At 27.0% G+C, this 11,709-nt stretch overlaps 1 pseudogene; it reads left to right on the top strand.

Annotated features, from left to right (window-relative positions):
• Positions 1–482: 482 nt before the first annotated feature.
• On the top strand, positions 483–8,663 carry LOC142220467 (luciferin sulfotransferase-like; annotated as a pseudogene).
• Positions 8,664–11,709: the final 3,046 nt, after the last annotated feature.

Below are 11,709 nucleotides of genomic sequence, written 5' to 3'. Positions count from 1 at the left end.
AGACGGTTTATGGTTTATGGTTATCTCAGACGATTTTAAAATCGTCCGAAGTGGTCTCTAAATATAGAGACGTCACTTTAAACTGTCAAAACAGCTGTGACAACAAAGTGATTCATTTCAAAAAAAAACTCATAAAAAACTCCCTTTATTATCACTAACTGCAACAGTTGCTCTTATCTAATCCACGCTTACAATTTAGTTGTTTGTAATTGTTTAGATTCCCAAACATGTGTTATCTTCGATATTTATATTTAGGATAGATAAAGTTTATGACAGGTATTACAAGAAAAACGAAGGTGCATTACATATGTGCAACCGAGGCTTATGACGCACCAATGGGCTGCACGTGCGCGGTAATATAACCTTTTTAGTGGCAACAACTACAAAGTAGCTGTTGGAGTTCTTATCTCTTAACTTTTTAATATTTAGACTGTAGCTAGTTTAAGATTTAGTTTATAAGGGTTGCATATTTTTTTGATAATAAATTAGTGTCTTCCAAACACTCAATGAGCAAAGTAAATGCTGCAGTCAAGTATTTTCCTCATAGGATATGCTTTTGAAAAAGTAAAAACAAAAAATCCATTTAATCGTTTGATCTTGTAAAAAAATCACGCAATGTCCCATATATGTACATTTTAATAAACTATGAAATTTTAATAAAGTACAAATAACAGACACATTGGAAAAACAATAATTTTGGCACAATAAAAAAAACTCTCAAGTTCAGTGTAAATAAGTTAATAATACAATGAAGTTAACGCATATACAACCACCCAAAAATTTGCCAACAAATATTTTACCCCAGGAATATTGGTCACAGCGAGTATTTCGTTATTCTGCCAATCATGAGAGGTTCCTTGAGAAAATTCACGAAATGGAAATCTACGAAGATGATGTATGGCTGGTGACATTACCAAAATGTGGAACAACATGGATGCAAGAACTCCTGTGGTTGGTGATGAATAACTACGATTTTCAAACAGCGAAAAATTAGCATCTGGAATTGCGTTCTCCTTTCTTGGAGTAAGTAAATATCTAGAAATAAATAAAAATGCATAGTATGTATTTTTTTTTTTTTCGTTTTAGATTTGATTATCTCTTTTATCAAGATTTTGAAAAAGCATTTAAACCAATTGATACATTAAGGCGACCTCGTCTAATAAAAACTCATTTATGTTTGGGATTATTGCCAGCACAAATTTGGGAAAAGAAACCTAAGGTAAGTTCTTTTGCTTCTGATTGAATATAAGATACACTAAAAAAAAACGCCAAACCAAAATATTGTCTTTACACTAATGATTTTGGTATTGATTCCGAGCCAAAGAAGTGCAGAATTTTCGTAGGGATATTTTTAAGATACAATTCTTTTGCGTACTTGATTCTGGTAAACAAATTTTAATTTATTCATGATTTTCAGCTTTTTTACTTCATACTCTGTCAAAGTCCTTTAAAATTGTAGTAACAACAATTTAAGTTTCCAAATTCAGACTCGATTTCAAGTACAAATTATCCTATCTTTAAAATAAAATGTTTAGAAACATCTCATATTTTTAGACGTTGGTTTGCTTTGTGTTAGAAATATATACTGTAGAAACCTTTTTCCAATTCAACATGAATATTGAAAGCCATGAATAATATTGTATAGTATTGTATTTTTCTGTCTTGTGACTTGTCATATTTTTTCATTTTCTAAATATTAATTTTGCTTCTGAATAAATACTTTTGTATAAAAACTATCCAAACCGCGTTCTGCTAATAGGAGATCACAACAAATTATCTCCATCAGGTTATGGGCCCAGAGCGCATTGGGTTATTTAAGATAGCGATTTATCAGTGAGAAAAATAAGTATATATTCAACATGAGTTCGCCGTTATACCAAATTGAAAAGCTCGATGAGAAGAACTATGAAACCTGGAGTATTCACATGAGAAGGGTGCTAATACACAGCGGATACTGGAAGTACGTGAATGGACAATTTCCGAAAGATTTAACATGGAGCGCTGAGAGGAAAGCGGATTGGGATTCCACAGATGAAAAGGCTCTAGCAACTCTCATGTTAAGTGTGAAGTCAACTCAACTAAATTACGTGAAAAATTGTTCAACTTCAAAGGATGCTTGGGATAAGCTTATGGAAGTCTATAAGCCCAGTGGACCCCTGCAAAAGGTAACGTTGTACAAGAAATTACTTGGTCTGAACATGAAGGATAGCCAAACTATGAGTGAGTATTTAAGTGGTTTCTCTGATATAACTGAAAAATTGGCCGACGTGGGAATTCAAATCCAAGAGGAACTTCTTGTCATCATTCTGCTATCCAGCCTTGAGAAAGACTATGAGAATTTTGTGGTTGCCATTGAAACCAGAGATGAGTTGCCATCTTTGAGGGTATTAAAGCAAAAACTTCTTGAGGAGTGGGAACGGCGAAATCAAACGAAAGATGAAAATTCGAGTCAACAAGCTTTTGGAGCAATTTCAAAGAAGAATAAAAAGGGTTTTGGGAAAAATCAAGATTTTAAGAGAGAAAAAGATCTCAAATGTTTTATATGCGGTAAGACAGGTCACTTTGCGAACAAGTGCAACTCCAAACGTAGCGAGCATAAAACATATTCCATGATAGCAATGGCAGAATCAAAAACAAAACAAAAATCGTCTACATGGTACCTAGATAGTGGTGCTACGAGCCATATGAGCTCTAACCGTAAGTTTTTTGTAACTTTCAATGATTGTGAAGAAACCATCATGTTGGCAGATGATAAATCTATAAAGGCCAGTGGAGTTGGAATTGTATCTTTGGAGGTTAATGGGAAAGAAATAAGGCTGAAAGATGTTCTGTTTTCTTCAGAGCTAAACGGCAATTTCGTTTCAGTTAACAAACTAGTACAAAATGGTTGTGTGGTCAAATTCAGCGAAAAAAGGACAGAAATAACCGATGATGGAAAATTGGTATTTACTGCGAGAAGAGAGAATAATTTATTTCTATTTGACGCCAAAGAAAATCAGCAAAAAGTCTTCCAAGCGGCTTCTAGCAACCAGTTGTGGCACAGGAGGTATGGTCACCTTAATTACAAAAATCTAACTGATTTGTGTAAGAAAGAAATGGTGGATGGTTTGAAAATGGAGAAACATTCTGGTAAGATGGATTGTAACACATGCATGGTGGGAAAAATACATGCCTTACAGTTTCCCAAAAATTCTGAAATAAAGTCCGAGGAGTTACTTGATATTATTCATTCGGACGTTTGTGGGCCTATCGATGTAGATTCACTCGGTGGCTCAAAATACTTCGTAACTTTCATTGACGACAAGTCAAGAAGAATATTTGTCTATTTCATGAAAAGGAGGAATGAAGTATTTGAAATATTCAAATCGTTTAAAAATATGGTGGAGCGTCAATTGGAACATAAAATAAAAATATTCCGCAGTGACAATGGCGGTGAATACGTTGGTAAAGAATTTAGCAAATATTTGAAAGAGCATGGCATTCAACACCAACTAACGGTCCCCTACACACCTCAACAAAACGGAGTGGCAGAAAGGGCCAATAGAACATTAGTGGAAATGGCGAGATGTTTGCTAATAGATGCAAAATTAGATAAGCGTTTTTGGGCTGAAGCTATAGCAACGTCATGCTATATAAGGAACCGTTGTCCATCAAAAATGCTACAAGATAAAACTCCATATGAGATATGGACTGGACGTAAACCAAAGGTAAGCCATTTTAAAGTTTTTGGTTCGCAAGCTGTAGCGCTCAATAAAAAGAAGTCTGGAAAATTTGATGAAAAGGGTTCCGAGTGCATAATGGTTGGATATTCCTTGACATCCAAGGCATACAGATTATTCGACAAGAAAAGGCAAAAAGTCATCGAATGCCGAGATGTTTTATTCAATGAGAGCAATTTGCCAGGTGGAGATTACACAGTTGAATGCTCTGAATTTGTATCATTCGAAGAACCTAAATCTCATATAGGTGCTGTGTTAAACCAAGACCCAATCGAAAGAATCGTTGAACCTATAGAGGTGGGGAGTAGGTCATCTTCGCCTGAAATTTTTCACGAATTCTCTACAGAAGAAGAAGAGGAGGAGGAGAACTCAACAGAGATTATCCAAAAAAGAGGACCAGGAAGACCACGGATTATTCGAAATGGACTTCGCGGAAGACCTAAGAAAGTTCCAAATTTGCTGAACAATGTGGTGGAGGATGATAATATTCCAAAAAGTTATAAGGAAGCATTGTCCAGTAAATCAAGAAATGAATGGGAAGATGCAATGCAAAAGGAAATAGCATCGTTATTAGAAAAGAAAACTTGGGATATGCAAGATCTTCCTTCGGGTCATAAACCTATAAAATGTAGGTGGGTGTACTCCCTGAAAAAGAATAAGAAAGGAGAAATTGTACGATATAAAGCAAGATTAGTAGCGAAAGGTTGCAGCCAGAGGTATGGTGTAGATTATCAAGAGACATTCTCTCCCGTAGTCAGGCATGCCACAATCAGAATGCTATTGGCATTGGCAGTGGAGTATGGGATGCACTTACATCAAATTGATGTTGTCACGGCATACCTGAATGGAAATCTCAGCGATGAGATTTACATGGTTCAACCAGAAGGATTTGAAGATGCCAAAAATCCTCAGAAAGTTCTACGTTTGCGAAAGTCGCTTTATGGTCTTAAACAAGCTGGGAGAGAGTGGAACACTAAGTTAAATGAAACTTTGTATAAACTTGGATTCAAAGCATGTGAGAATGAACCGTGCTTATATATGATGACCAAGAATGACAGCTTGATTCTCATTGCCGTTTATGTCGACGATATAATTATCGCTTGTAAAAATGAAGATGAAATTCGAAAAATCAAGACTCAGATCGGAAAAGAATTTGAAATCACTGACAAAGGATTGCTGGACCATTTTTTGGGAATTGAATTCAGCCGCGAAGGAAAAACAGGCAACATTGCAATATGTCAAACTAACTATATAAAAGAATTGTTAGAAGACTATGGAATGTCAAATTGTAAGCCAGCATCAGTTCCATTGAACCCAGGGTTTCAAGTGAAATGTAACGATGCATGTGCCAAAGTGGATCAAACAACATACCAATCGTTAATTGGCGCATTGATTTACTTGTCTGTGACAACAAGACCGGATATTCTCCACTCAGTCTCCAAATTGTCACAAAGGAATTCAGACCCCCATGAAGAACACTTTACAGCTGCTAAACAAATTTTACGTTATCTAAAAGGAACGCAAGATTTGAAACTTCAATTCAAGAAAGGAGATAAAAATCTTGTCGGATATGCAGATGCAGACTGGGGTGGATGCTCAATGGACAGAAAATCTTACTCCGGATTTGTATTTTATCTTGGAAAATGTGCCATTTCATGGGAATCAAAAAAGCAATCTACAATAGCTTTAAGCAGCACCGAAGCTGAGTATATTTCCATGTCAAATGCAGCAAAGGAAGCTATATACTTGAAGAGGTTGTTGCATGAACTAGGTTTCTGGAAAGATGATCCAGTACAGTTACAAGTAGATAACCAAGGAGCGTCAAAATTAGCTACAAACCCGATATACCATAACCGTACCAAACACATTGATATTAAATACCACCATGTAAGAGAATTAGTATCATCAAATGAAATTGAATTGAAATACTGCCCGTCGGAAAATATGATAGCCGATATTTTCACCAAAAATTTAGCCAAGCCAAAACACGCTAATTTTGTAAAATGGATAAATTTAGAAAAATAGATTTTGTTTTAATATCCATGTTGAGGAGGAGTGTTAGAAATATATACTGTAGAAACCTTTTTCCAATTCAACATGAATATTGAAAGCCATGAATAATATTGTATAGTATTGTATTTTTCTGTCTTGTGACTTGTCATATTTTTTCATTTTCTAAATATTAATTTTGCTTCTGAATAAATACTTTTGTATAAAAACTATCCAAACCGCGTTCTGCTAATAGGAGATCACAACAAATTATCTCCATCACTTTGTACTCAAGACACAAAATTACAAGAAATTTAAAAACGATTTAATTAATTTTGAAAAATTTTTGAGAATTATAAGAAATTTTTCTCAAAATTTTATTTCTATCGATTTTTTTCAAAATTTTATTACTGTAGAAAATTTGGTCAAAATTTTATTTCTAAAGAAAATTTTGTCAAAATTTTATTTTTAAACAAAATTTTGTCAAAATTTTATTTCTATAGAAATTTTGGTGAAAATTTTATTTTAATAGAATTTTTTTTTAAATTTTATTTCTATAGAAAATTATGGTAAAATTTTATTTTTATAGAAAATTGTGTCAAAATTTTATTTCTATAGAAATGTTTAACAAAATTTTAGTTTTATAGAAAATTTGGTCTATATTTTATTTTTATAGAACATTTTGTCAACATTTTATTTCTATAGAAATTGTTATCAAAATTTCATTCCTACAGAAAATATTATTTTTTATAGAAAATTTATTAATTTATTATTTATAGAAAATTTTGTCAAAATGTTATTTCTATAGAAAGTTTTGTCAAAATTTTATTTCTATATAAAGTTTTGTCAAATTTTATTTCTATATAAATTTTTGTCAAAATTTTATTTCTATATAAAATTATGTTAACATTTTATTTCTATAGAAAATTTTGTCAAAATTTTATTTCTATAGAAATTTTTATCAAAAAAAATTTTTTTATAGAAAATTTTGTCAAAATTTTATTTCTATAGAAAATTTTGTCCAAATTTTATTTCTATAGAAAATTTTGTCAAAATGTTGTTCCTATAGAAAATTTTGTCAAAATTTTATTTCTATAGAACATTTTGTCAATATGTTATTTCTATAGAAAATTTTGACAAAATTTTATTTCTATATAAAATTTTGTCAAAATTTTATTTCTATAGAAAATTATGTTAAAATTTTATTTCTATAGAAAATTTTGTCAAAATTTTATTTCTATAGAAAATTTTGTCAAGATTTTATTTCTATAGAAAATTATGGTAAAATTTTATTTTGTATAGAAAATTGTGTCAACATTTTATTTCCATAGAAATTTTTAACAAAATTTTATTTCTATAGAAAATTTGGTCTATATTTTATTTTTGTAGAACATTTTGTCAACATTTTATTTCTTTAGAAATTGTTATCAAAATTTCATTCCTACAGAAATAATTATTATTTTTTTAATTTATAGAAAATTTATTAATTTTTTATTTATAGAAAATTTTGTCAAAATGTTATTTCTATAGAAAGTTTTGTCAAAATTTTATTTCTATATAAAGTTTTGTCAAAATTTTATTTCTATATTTCTATTATGTTAAAATTTTATTTCTATAGAAAATTTTGTCAAAATTTTATTTCTATAGAAAATTTTGTCCAAATTTTATTTCTATAAAAAATTTTGGCAAAATGTTATTCCTATAGAAAATTTTGTCAAAATTTTATTTCTATAGAAAATTTTGTCAAAAATTTATTTCTATAGAAATTTTTACCAAAATTTTATTTCTATAGAAAATTTGGTCAATATTTTATTTCTACTCGTATAGAACATTTTGCCAACATTTTATTCCTATAGAAATTTTTATCAAAATTTTATTCCAATTGCCTGTTTCGGTATAAGGCTAACATGAAAAATAAACTTTTATTCCTATAGAAAATATTATCAAAATTTTATTTTTTATAGAAAATTTTGTCAAAATTTTATTTCTATAGAAAATTTTGTCAACATTTTATTTCTATAGAAAATTTTGTCAAAACATTATTTCTATAGAAAATTTTGTCAAAATTTTATTTCTATAAAAAAATTTTGTCAAAATTTTATTTCTATAGAAAATTATGTGAAAATTTTATTTCTATAGAAAATTTTGTCTTTTTTTTTTTTTTTTTTTGACAAAAAGTCGATGTAACGCAATGTGATTGGTTAACAAGCTACGAAAATTCCTCTTTCGATTACCCAATATTTACTTTATTTTTTATTTTCAGATTATTTATGTATCTCGTAGTCCCAAAGATTCCTTTGTTTCCGAATATCATTTCTTCCGTCAATTGGGATATTTTCCACCCGAACATACGCTAGAAGAATATTTAAAAGAACGCATTGAGGATATCCATTCAAATGAACAATTTGATAATATGATGGAATTCTATTTATTGAAAAATGAACCTTGGCTATATTATACCAGTTTTGAACGTATGAAAGCCGATCTTCGGAGTGTCATTGGAGATGTTGGCCAATTTCTCAATAAAACCATAGATGAGGACACAATGCAGGAAATGTTGGAACATTTATCGTTTGAACAAATGAAGAAAAATCCTACAACAAATCATTATTGGGAAATCGAACAAGTCCAGAAGATGAAAAATTTGTCATTAGGTGGATTTCAGTGAGTTATATTTATATTAAATATTTTTTAATTGTTTTTAAATATAATTTTTTTTAATATTTTAAAGATTTTGCCGCAAAGGACAAGTAAATGGTTATAAGGAAGAAGTATCCTTGGATATGGTAAATAAATTAGATGAATGGGTCCAAAAGCAAACTTTACGATGTAATATCACCTTGGATGAAGTTTTATTGTTAAAATAAAAATACAATTAATGACATATAATAATATTAAGATATGTAACATATGATTACAATATATCGTCATAAATAAAACAAACATTCCAAGCTATTTTTTTTAGACTAAACTGTATCCGTTTCTGTATCGGTTTTATAATAAATTTTGTCAAAATTTTATTTCTAGAAAATTTTGTCAAAATTTTATTTCTATAGAAATTTTTATCTAAATTTTATTTTTATAGAATATTTTGTCAAAATTTTATTTCCATAGAAAATTTTGTCAAAATTTTATTTCCATAGAAAATTTTGTCAAAATTTTATTTCCCTAGAAAATTTTGTCAAAATATTATTTTAGTATAAAAATTTTTGTCAAAACTTTATTTCTATAGAAAATTTTGTCAAAACTTTATTTCTATAGAAAATTTTGTCAAAACTTTATTTCTATAGAAAATTTTGGTAAAATTTTATTTGTATAGAAAATTTTGTCAAAATTTTATTTCCATAGAAAATTTTGTCAAAATATTATCTTAAAATAAAAATTTTTGTCAAAATTTTATTTCTATAGAAAATTTTATCTAAATTTTATTTTTATAGAAAATTTTGTCAAAATTTTATTCCATAGAAAATTTTGTCAAAATTTTATTTCTATAGAAAATTTTGTCAAAATTTTATTTCCCTAGAAAATTTTGTCAAAATATTATTTTAATATAAAAGATTTTGTCAAAACTTTATTTCTATAGACAATTTTGTCAAAACTTTATTTCTATAGAAAATTTTGTAAAAATTTTAATTACATAGCAAATTTTGTCAAAATTTTTTTTCTATAGAAAATTTTGTCAAAATTTTATTTCCATAGAAAATTTTGTCAAAATATTATTTCGATAGAAAATTTTGTCAAAATATTATCTTAATATAAAAATTTTTGTCAAAACTTTATTTCTATAGAAAATTTTTTCAAAATTTTATTTCCATAGAAAATTTTGTCAAAATTTTATTTCCATAGAAAATTTTGTCAAAATTTTATTTCTATAGAAAATTTTGTCAAAATATTATTTTAATATAAAAAATTGTGTTAAAATTTTATTTCCATAGAAAATTTAGTCAAAATTTTATTTCTGTAGAGAATTTTGTCAAAATGTTAATCCCTATAGAAAATTTTGTCAAAATTTTATTTCTATAGAAAATTTTGTCAAAATATTATTTTAATATAAAAAATTCTGTTAAAATTTTATTTCCATAGAAAATTTAGTCAAAATTTTATTTTCATAGAAAATTTTGTCAAAATTTTATTTCCATAGAAAATTTTGTCAAAATATTATTTTAATATAAACAATTTTGGCATTGTTGTCGTTTTTTTATTTCAGCTTAAAACCATACAATTTTGTCAAAACTTTATTTCTATAACAAATTTTTGCAAAATTTTAGTTCTATAGAAATTTCTGCAAAATTTTATTTCTATAAAAGTTTTTGCAAAATTGTATTTCTATAGAAAATTTTGCCAAAATGTTATTTCTATAGAAAATTTTGACAAAATTTTATTTCTATAGAAAATTTTGTCAAAATTTGATTTCTATAGAAAATTTTGTCAAAATTTTTATATAAACAATTTTAATATAAACAATTTTGTCAAAACTTTATTTCTATAACAAATTTTTGCAAAATTTTAGTTCTATAGAAATTTCTGCAAAATTTTATTTCTATAAAAGTTTTTGCAAAATTGTATTTCTATAGAAAATTTTGACAAAATTTTCTATTTTGACAAAATTTTCTATAGAAATAAAATTTTGTCAAAATTTGATTTCTATAGAAAATTTTGTCAAAATTTTATTTCTATAGAAAATTTTGTCAAAATTTCATTTCTATAGAAAATGTTGTCAAAATTTTATTTCTATAGAAAAATTTGTCAAAATTTTATTTCTATAGAAAAATTTGTCAAAATTTTATTTCTATAGAAATTTTTGCAAAATTTCATTTTTATAGAAAATTTTTTCAAAACTTTTTTTTATAGAAAATTTTTTCAAAATTTTATTTCTATAGAAATTTTTTTCAAAATTTTATTTCTATAGAAAATTTTGTCAGAATTTTATTTCTATAGAAAATTTTGTCAAAATTGTATTTCTATAGAAAATTCTGTCAAAATTGTATTTCTATAGAAAATTATGTCAAAATTTTATTTCTATAGAAAATTTTATTAAAAGTTTATTTCTATAGAAAATTTTGTCAAAATTTAATTTCTATAGAAAATTTTGTCAAAATTTTATTTCTATAGAAAATTTTGTCAGAATTTTATATCTACAGAAAATTTTGTCAAAATTGTATTTCTATAGAAAATTTTGTCAAAATTGTATTTCTATAGAAAATTATGTCAAAATATTATTTCTATAGAAAATTTTGTCAAAATTTTATTTCTATAGAAAATTTTGTCAAAATTTTATTTCTATGAAAATTTTGTCAAAATTTTATTTCTACGAAAATTTTTTCAAATTTTTATTTTTAAGGAAATTTTGTCAAAATTTTATTTCTAAGAAAATTTTGTCAAAATTTTATTTCTATAGAAAACTTTCTCAAAATTCCATGCCTGAAGAAAATTTTTTTAGGTCGAAAACCTTAGTTGTTAGTACCTTCATTTTTTTGTATTTATTTTCATAATTTATTATGATTTTAAATAAACTAATAATAATAATAATAATATTATTTCTATTGAAACTTATGTCAAAATTTTATTTCTATAGAAAATTTTGTAAAAAACAATGAAGCGCCACTGTGGACAACTCAGACAAGTAACACGAAGTGGAATAACATACAGAACTGTCAGTACGACAGGGTGTCTTTGCAGTACTCCCTTGGATCATCTTTATGTGGAGGCCAAGATACTTTCGTAGAAATGTTAAATAAATATATTTCTCAGTGTACATTCACACTTCTCTTAACAAAATATCTTTGGTTGTTTTATAAATTGAATGGCTAATGTCAATACCACTGGTTTTAGATTTGAATCAAGTATACAACATTCCCATCCCTGATGTTATCTGCAATAAGCTTTTATTTTTTTATTTTATTTTATTTATTTTTTTGCAAAAACAAAAAGAAAGTATATAGTGTGATTAAACTATATAGATTTTATTGCAAATAGTTACAATATATTTTACACTAGAGTA

This window comes from Haematobia irritans, chromosome 1 (genome assembly GCF_050003625.1).
Source record: "Haematobia irritans isolate KBUSLIRL chromosome 1, ASM5000362v1, whole genome shotgun sequence".
Classification (NCBI taxonomy): domain Eukaryota; kingdom Metazoa; phylum Arthropoda; class Insecta; order Diptera; family Muscidae; genus Haematobia; species Haematobia irritans.
Note: the sequence above shows the minus strand (reverse complement) of the source record. Positions and strands in the feature narration are given on the sequence as shown.